We start from the raw sequence: 7483 nt of genomic DNA, 5'->3' as shown, positions 1-7483 counted from the left end.
ATAAGAACATTTCCACACATAACTGGCAGATGTCAATGATGTGGGTTACTCAAATGCCTTCCATTTCCACTTCTTCCCCAATCTCAGACTTCCATGAAAGCTGCTTCATCAAAATTGGTATAGTTCTCAGAAAAGCTACACTCTAAGAGTTCTCTGTGCATAGAATCAGTCACCTGGGAAGGCTCAGCCCAGACTCATTAAATGAAATTTCTTAGGGTGTACATGGATGCTGGAATGTTCTCTGGGTGATTCTAATTTGTTTCCTGGGGTGGAGAATCACAAATCAGCTACCAGCCTAATTTTCCTGGTGGAGGAAGTGTGGACACTGTGGTCTGTGTGATTCTCAGGACAATGGATTTTATTTCCAGTGGAGTATTTCTTTTCTTTTTAAATTAAACAAAAATCTTAAGTTTTACAAAGGAGTTGCTATTTAACAAAGCAGGTTATGAATATAGTATATCCTGATCAATGTCTCCTTTTACCATTCTGACCTGTCACTCCCCCCCCCACATTCCTTCTCATATACTTCTTAATGTTGTAGAATATACATTGGATTCTTGACTGCATTCTTGACCTCTTCTCCTCTTCATTTGACTACCTCCTTTCCCCCTGACCCTAACCCATCCTTTTTGAGTACCTGCTTGTGGGTATTCTATTTTGCTGAACTTTTTGGACTGGTATTTTTGTAACTCTAACTTCATGTCTCAATTTTTCTATCCTTTTATTTATAAAAAGGAATGTGCTGGAACCTAACCTGGTCCTCTTCAGGCATACCCACAAGCCATTTATAAAAGCAGCAATGACTTTTACAAAAGACCATGGGAAAAAGAAGCTGTGGGACTCATTTCTTCCATTTAGATAGTTGATGAAGAAGAAGGAAAATTGAACCGGCATCCCCATTGTTTGTCCCTGATGAGACTCCTCTGCTTAAACCCACAGTCCTGGTGTGTGCCGGACTCCTGGAACAGCATGCTAATGCTTATGCTGTCATCTCCCCCGAAGTTCTAAATTACATATTATGAGTACCTTTTTCTCAGTATCACCGAGCGTCCCTCTGGCTGTCACTGAAAGATCCGTTTTCAGGCTGTGAGCCTGATTAAAAAAACAACCATCTTCCATCTGACAGGCAGCTAACACGGGGGAAGGGGAAGGACACTGGTCAGTAGCCTTGGACTTCTTCTCAGTTTAATCACCCTAGCCTTAATGCCACTTAAATCAGAATGTAAGCACCGAAGGAACGTCAGGAATCCGATGATATAAACGGTATTTTTAGAGCCGTGAATGACTCGAGCCAGTGAAACAGCACAGGGACTAAAGATAGTTCTCTTTGGTTTTCCCATGATTTATCGCAAGCAAGTTCACAGCAGGTTAAAATAATTGAATGTGGCGATCGCATACATATGGACACAGTTTTACAAGCAGCCATTCATAACCTATTTGTCACAAAGCATAATTTCCATGTGAGCACTCTAATTCACATGCTATTTGGGTTTTTTCCCCCTCTTCCCCCCTCCAGCAACAACACAGTTGAATCTGTCCTTCCTGGAGATTGGCTCCATTTTCACAATGACCGGTCTCAAAGCTTTGGGAAAAGAGATCAAGGAAATAATGATTCCACAAAGCAAAATGTGAGTATCTCCTGACCAAATGTTCACTTTCATGGGAAGAAAAGGTGAAACTTTATATATATATGTGTGTGTGTGTGTGTGTGTGTGTGTGTGTGTGTGTGTGTGTGTGTGTGTGTGTGTGTGTGTGTGTGTGTGTGTGTGTGTGTGTGTAATTTAATACTTGGGAACTAGCCTTATAATAGTATTGCTCACTGCTTTTTTTCCTGATTATTTATTTTCCACTTTTTTTCCTGAAGTACTTTTTCTTCTATCAACTAGCTGAACTCCCTGGATAAGTAAATTTTTCCACTGTGTAATCAAAAGCTATCACAGGGGGTTAATAAAAATAACTCCAAAAATTATTAGTATGGACTAGAAATAGTGAGTGTGTGGGTACATGTAAGCCCCACATGTACGTGTAAGAAATACACGTTTCTTTGTTTTCCTGTAACTGTACTTACCTGTATGTTAAATTATAATTTGGTTTAGTCATAGAGATGTAATCTCAGTCAAATCAGGATGCTCTCATATAATCTGAACTCTAGAAGCCACCTAGGATGCGTCTATTATGGAAGAGGCTGTCTTTTTTTTTTTTTTTCCATTGTGTATCTTTGATATTGTCTCTGATCCACCCAGGGGTAACAGGTAGTAGGTGCTCAGCACTCCTTCCTGGGGGATTCTACTATCAAGGGAGTTTTCTTGCTTCTCTGGATCTCTTCTTTCTTGAATTGGAAGGGCTTGGTCTGGTTTGGAGAAAAAAAGAGTTTCCAGCATTTCATCTAATCTTTCAAAAATCTTTGGTGGATGACCAGAACCTGGGATTTGGGATGCAAAAGCTATAAATAGGAGTCCTGTTATCTTACATTCTCTTAGCTTTGCCTTCCCAGAAAGCCAAGCTGCCTAATGGGGTGGGTGGGGGAGAGAGATACAGAAGAAATACCAGAAGAAACATATAGGCATCTATGACATAAGAATTCCTCACCACAAAAAAAAGGGCCTGGAGGACAGCATACAAACATTCAAAGGCACGCTCTGTGTGTTTCCTGTCTCTGTATCCTTCAACAAGCTGATCACCATTGTGTGTGTGTGTGTGTGTGTGTGTGTGTGTGTGTGTGTGTGTGTGTGTGTGTGCGCGCTTCAACGTCCCCATCTGTGAAACAGGAACTATAATAGTACCTATCTCACAAAGTCCTATACAGGACAAGTACTTGATAAATTAATTCTGTGATTATTATCTCCACTGCTGCATACTTCTGTCCTTGAAAGCCATTCACTTAAAACCATCGGCAGCCATGATTTTTGTGGGTGTGGGTGACACATTCCAGGCAAAAAAGGGAGGTGAGCATGTCAGGTCTGGCATTTCACAAGCTATGGGTAACCAAGTATGGGACCCAGGCTGACTTTCCTAGAAATGCCATCTTTGGATCAGATCTAGATACATCAGTGCTGATAGGGGAAGGGAGTTAAGGAATCAGTCAACACCAGCCCAGGCAAGCCTGTGACTCTGCCAGGGAGAGGCAGGCTACACAAGGAGAAGATGGAGGGCAAGGATGAGCTGTGAAATTAAGTAAGGCCAACATGTCAGAGTGTGGAATCCACCCAGCACACCACCACCCGCAGTTGCTGGAGGAGAGAATGTGCATTGGGTCTCTCCTCTGGAGACAGGAGGCCAGGTTGGGCCTTGGCTGAAGGAACAACAATTTCTACAAGCAGGAATGCTAGTTAAGTGACATGGACCCTGCCTCCCCACCCCCACCCCACAGCTACACAAATCTCATTTCCCAAGCCCATCAAAGTGAGGCGCAGGAGGAATGGACACTTACAGTGCCTGCCCTCCTACCCCACAGCCAGCCTGACCAGCATTCTTTCAATCCACAGCCCAACCAGGACCAATGAGCCCAAATAGAACACTGGAAAGAGGATCCCATCAAAAGTTTGGAGTCCAGAACTCCACATACAGCCCACAACCAACTAGCTTGTGACCCTAGATACATCCCTTCCCTTCTCTGACCCTTAGGACCCTCCATAAGAGGTAGAGCCAAAAAAGAGCAGTTTCCTTTCAATAAATGTGTGAGGGATAGGCTGGGGTAAGAGCCAAGAGGACATCAATAGGAATTATGTTGCTGCCATTTTTCAGATATAGAAAAGTTTATTTGATTTCTCTAAACTCCAATCCCCTTGTGTAGAGAGGGAAGAGTAACATGTTTTTGAAGATGAAATTTTGAAGATGAGGTTCAGAATATAGGAGTTGTTCTGCATTATTGTGAAATGCTGTGAGTACTCCATTGTATTGCTAGTATCTCAGTGGGCCCTAGGGCTGTATCAAGAGAGGGCTACTGAGTTATTTGAGTAGGAGTGTGTGTGTGTGTGTGTGTGTGTGTGTGTGTGTGTGTGTGTGTGTGTGTGTGTGTGTGTGTGTGTGTGTGTGTGTGCCAGTCCTAGGGCTTGAACTCAGGGCCCGGGGGGCTGACTTTGAGTTTTTTGTCACAAGACTAGTGTTCTGCCACTTGAGCCACAGCTCTACATATTTCTAATTGTTAATAGGAGGTAAGAGTCTTACAGAATGAGCTGGCTTCAAACCATGATTCTCACAACTCAGCCTCTCCTTAGTAGCTAGGATTACAGGTGTGAGCCATGGGTGCTTGGCTTGAGTAAGAGATTTTTACACTGAATCCTTTGTCAGCCAGGAGAGCAGCTTTCCTTCTCTACATTTTTCTCCTTTTCCTCCTCCTCCATCCTTTCTTCCTTTCTATTTCTTTTTTTCTTTCTTTCTCCATCTTCCTCTCCTCTTCCTCCTTGCCCTTCTCTTCTTTTCTCTTCTTTCTGTCTTTCTTTTTCTTCTTTTTCTCTCTTCCTCCGTTTCTTCTTTTCCCTCCTTCTTCTCCTTGTCCTGCTCCTTCTCTTTCTTCTTCTTCTTCTTCCTCCATCTTTTCCTTTTCTTACAAAATTAAATAAGATGATGATGATGATGATGATATTGTAAATCACAAGTGTAAGACTAGATATATGACTCTGTGATGAGAATGTATGCTTGGCCTGGCTGAGGCCCTAGACTCTGTGAACCAAAAATCACCAAATCAATGAGTCAATCCCTGGTTTAGGAGTGGCAAGCATTTTCTGTAAATCTTTTTGAGTTCTATGGGCCTCGAGTTCTCTCGATTGCATATAATTTCTGGTTGAATTAAGTTAGGATCAGGCTTAGAAAGAGAAAGCGCATCTATTTGGGTAAAGTTGTAATAGTGAAAGAGTATTCCCCTGCTGGAATATTCTCTACTCTCCTGTGCGGATACGAAACCTCTCAATGACTGACCATAACGAAGATCTATTTCTCACATACCAGTACACTGGGAGTGGAGAGTTGAAGTGTTTACCCCACACATGCTTTTGGAGACCCCGAATCTTTCTCTCTAGTGGTTCTAACATCCTCGAATGCTCTGGAGACCTCCTCTTGATGGAAGGTCCAGAGATGGGCCCACATTCAAGAATCCTTTAAAAAATGTAAGAACTATTCTTAGCTCTGGGGCTGTGCAACAACACACCAGGGGCTGCTCTCTGTCTGCCGGCCTCGGCTTGCCCACCACCGCTGGATACAACCATTCCTTACATCCCTTCTGAAGGCCTACCCAACTGCTCTGTGATAAATCATTCTCCCATCAAAGTAGGCTCACCACCCCCTCCTCGTAACATCCACTATCTTTCATGCGATAATAATTTTCATATTTATAACGGTTGTCAGGTTAAGTGTTTTTGTTAAATTTTATGTGCAATATTACACAGAGTTCTTTTTGTGGACAGTTTCCGTGAAGGTGGTGGATTTGTGTCCTAGGATTGCAGGAATGTCCTACTACAAACTGGGTGGCTAGAAAGAAGAAATGTATTCTCTTACTGTCAGAAGGCCAGAAGTCTTGACACCAGTGTCTCTGTATTGATTTCTTCAGAGGGAAGAATCGGATGGGGCTTTTCTCGGGCTTTTGGTGATGGCCAGTAATCTTCGGTGTTCCTTGGCTTGTAGACATATCACTCCAATCTTTGCCTCCATCTTCACATGGCGTTCTCTCCTGTGTCTTTACTTGCCCATTTTCTTCTTGGACCAGGGCCCATTCCAGCAACCTCATCTTAACTTGATTAAATCTCCAAAGAATCTATTCCCATATAAGGTCATATTCCCAGGTACTGGAGGTTAGCACTTTAGCTATCTCTTCCAGGGATACAATTCGGCCTCGAAACAGGTGATAAAAAGTACAGTTACCTATTCAGATCTCAATTAGAGTGAGAATCAGGGAACCACGCCGTGTCATGACTAAAGCAGATGAGGAACTCCAAGAGCTTTATTTTTACCCTTCCGGATACATTGCAAAGAATACTATCATTCTACCTTGAAGAATATAGAATTTTCCTTTGGAAAAAAAAAGGTTTTATGGACATGGAACAACAAACTAGAAATGTGGCACATTCTGTACTGTTTTTCTTCCCCCCCCCCCAATTTATAAATGCTGTATTCAAAATACCAGAACAGTGTGGCTTGTGGTTACTAACAAAATTTTAAAAAATAAAAGCAAACTCTCCATAGTGTTCATGTCAACTAGTGAGGGAAACACAGCCTGATATCCTGAACAAGGATCAGGCTAGCTGGTGGATTCTCAACCTCTTTCTCTTGGGGTCAGGATTTGAAAATCACTACCAGCTGATTCTAATTCGCTTCTCTATTTTGAAACACATGACTTAGACCTCAAAGACATCGTGGGCACAACCATTTATTTTCCCCTACTTGGTCTAAATTACAGAGACCTAAGTTGCAAAACAGAACAAAGAAAATATATCTAGACCTAGATAGATAGATGATAGATAGATAGATAGATAGATAGATCTGTGATATCACCCTAGCTTGGTCAGTAGAAAAGCTGTCAATATCCCAGAATTTGTGCAAAAACATTAGCCCATGTCATATCATCCCCAGTATTGCAAAGATAATCTCAGTGGCTCTCATTCATTTGCCATGTTTGTGAGGGTTAGCTCCCCTACTAAAGAGAAAAACTCTGAGATCTGAGTCTTCAGATTCAAGCTAAAAAGGAAGAAGTAAATGGAGAGAAACCAATGGAGATAGAGAAAGTTGAGATTCTAGGAAGCAAAGACGAAATACAGGCATGAAACTTTCCGGAAGCACAAAGGATGGGGAAAGAGACCAGTTGGAATAATCTCTGCTCTATTCAGAAGCACTAAACTATTGAGATACTCATTTCGGCTTTCTTAAATTCATTTTAGCTAGGACTGTCAGGGCTTTATTGAAATTCAACCTTAAAGTTGGGCACTGGTAGTTCACACTTGTAATTCTAGCTGCTCAGGAAGCTGAGCTCTGAGGATCCTGACTTGAATCCAGCTCTCAATCAGACAAGTCTGAGAGACTCTTATGTCCAATTTACCAGCACTAAGCCAGAAGTGGTGAGCCTAGAGCAGAAAAGCTAAGCAAAAGCTCAAGGGCCTAAGTTCAAGCCCCAGTACTGGTTAAAAAAAAAAAGATAGATAGATAGATAGATAGATAGATAGATAGATAGATAGATAGATAGATAGATAGATAGATAGATAGATAGACAGATAGACAGATAGACCAATAGACAGATAGAAAAGAGAAAATCTGCATTAAGCCTAGATGAATGTATCTAAGAATAATTATGCCAAGCTCTCAGCTTGAGCAAATCACTTCATTTAATGCCTTGGGCTTCTCATCTAGAAGATGAAATAATAGAATTCACCTCCTATCATTGTTGTAGAAATCTAGTATGGAGTTGTGGAAATCCAGTGTGGACATGAGGCCCTTGTTAGATAGCCGACCTGGCACAGAGTTCCCAGATTTTTCCAAATCATCAGCTGGGAAGCCA

General features: G+C 41.9%; 1 long non-coding RNA gene across 1 annotated transcript in view; it reads left to right on the top strand.

Moving 5' to 3' along the window:
* Positions 1–1458: 1458 nt before the first annotated feature.
* Positions 1459–7483, top strand: part of LOC138830334 (uncharacterized) — a 30466-nt gene continuing 24441 nt past the window's right edge. Inside the window, exon 1 of the long non-coding RNA XR_011373005.1 lies at positions 1459–1628. This is a non-coding gene — a long non-coding RNA (uncharacterized lncRNA). The remainder of the gene's footprint in view (positions 1629–7483) is intronic.

This window comes from Dipodomys merriami, unplaced genomic scaffold (assembly GCF_024711535.1).
Source record: "Dipodomys merriami isolate MVZ:Mamm:240054 unplaced genomic scaffold, mDipMer1.0.p SCAF_19, whole genome shotgun sequence".
In the NCBI taxonomy this organism is placed as follows: Eukaryota; Metazoa; Chordata; class Mammalia; order Rodentia; family Heteromyidae; genus Dipodomys; species Dipodomys merriami.
The sequence above is the reverse complement of the archived record's forward strand: the minus strand, read 5'-3'. Positions and strand labels throughout refer to the sequence as shown.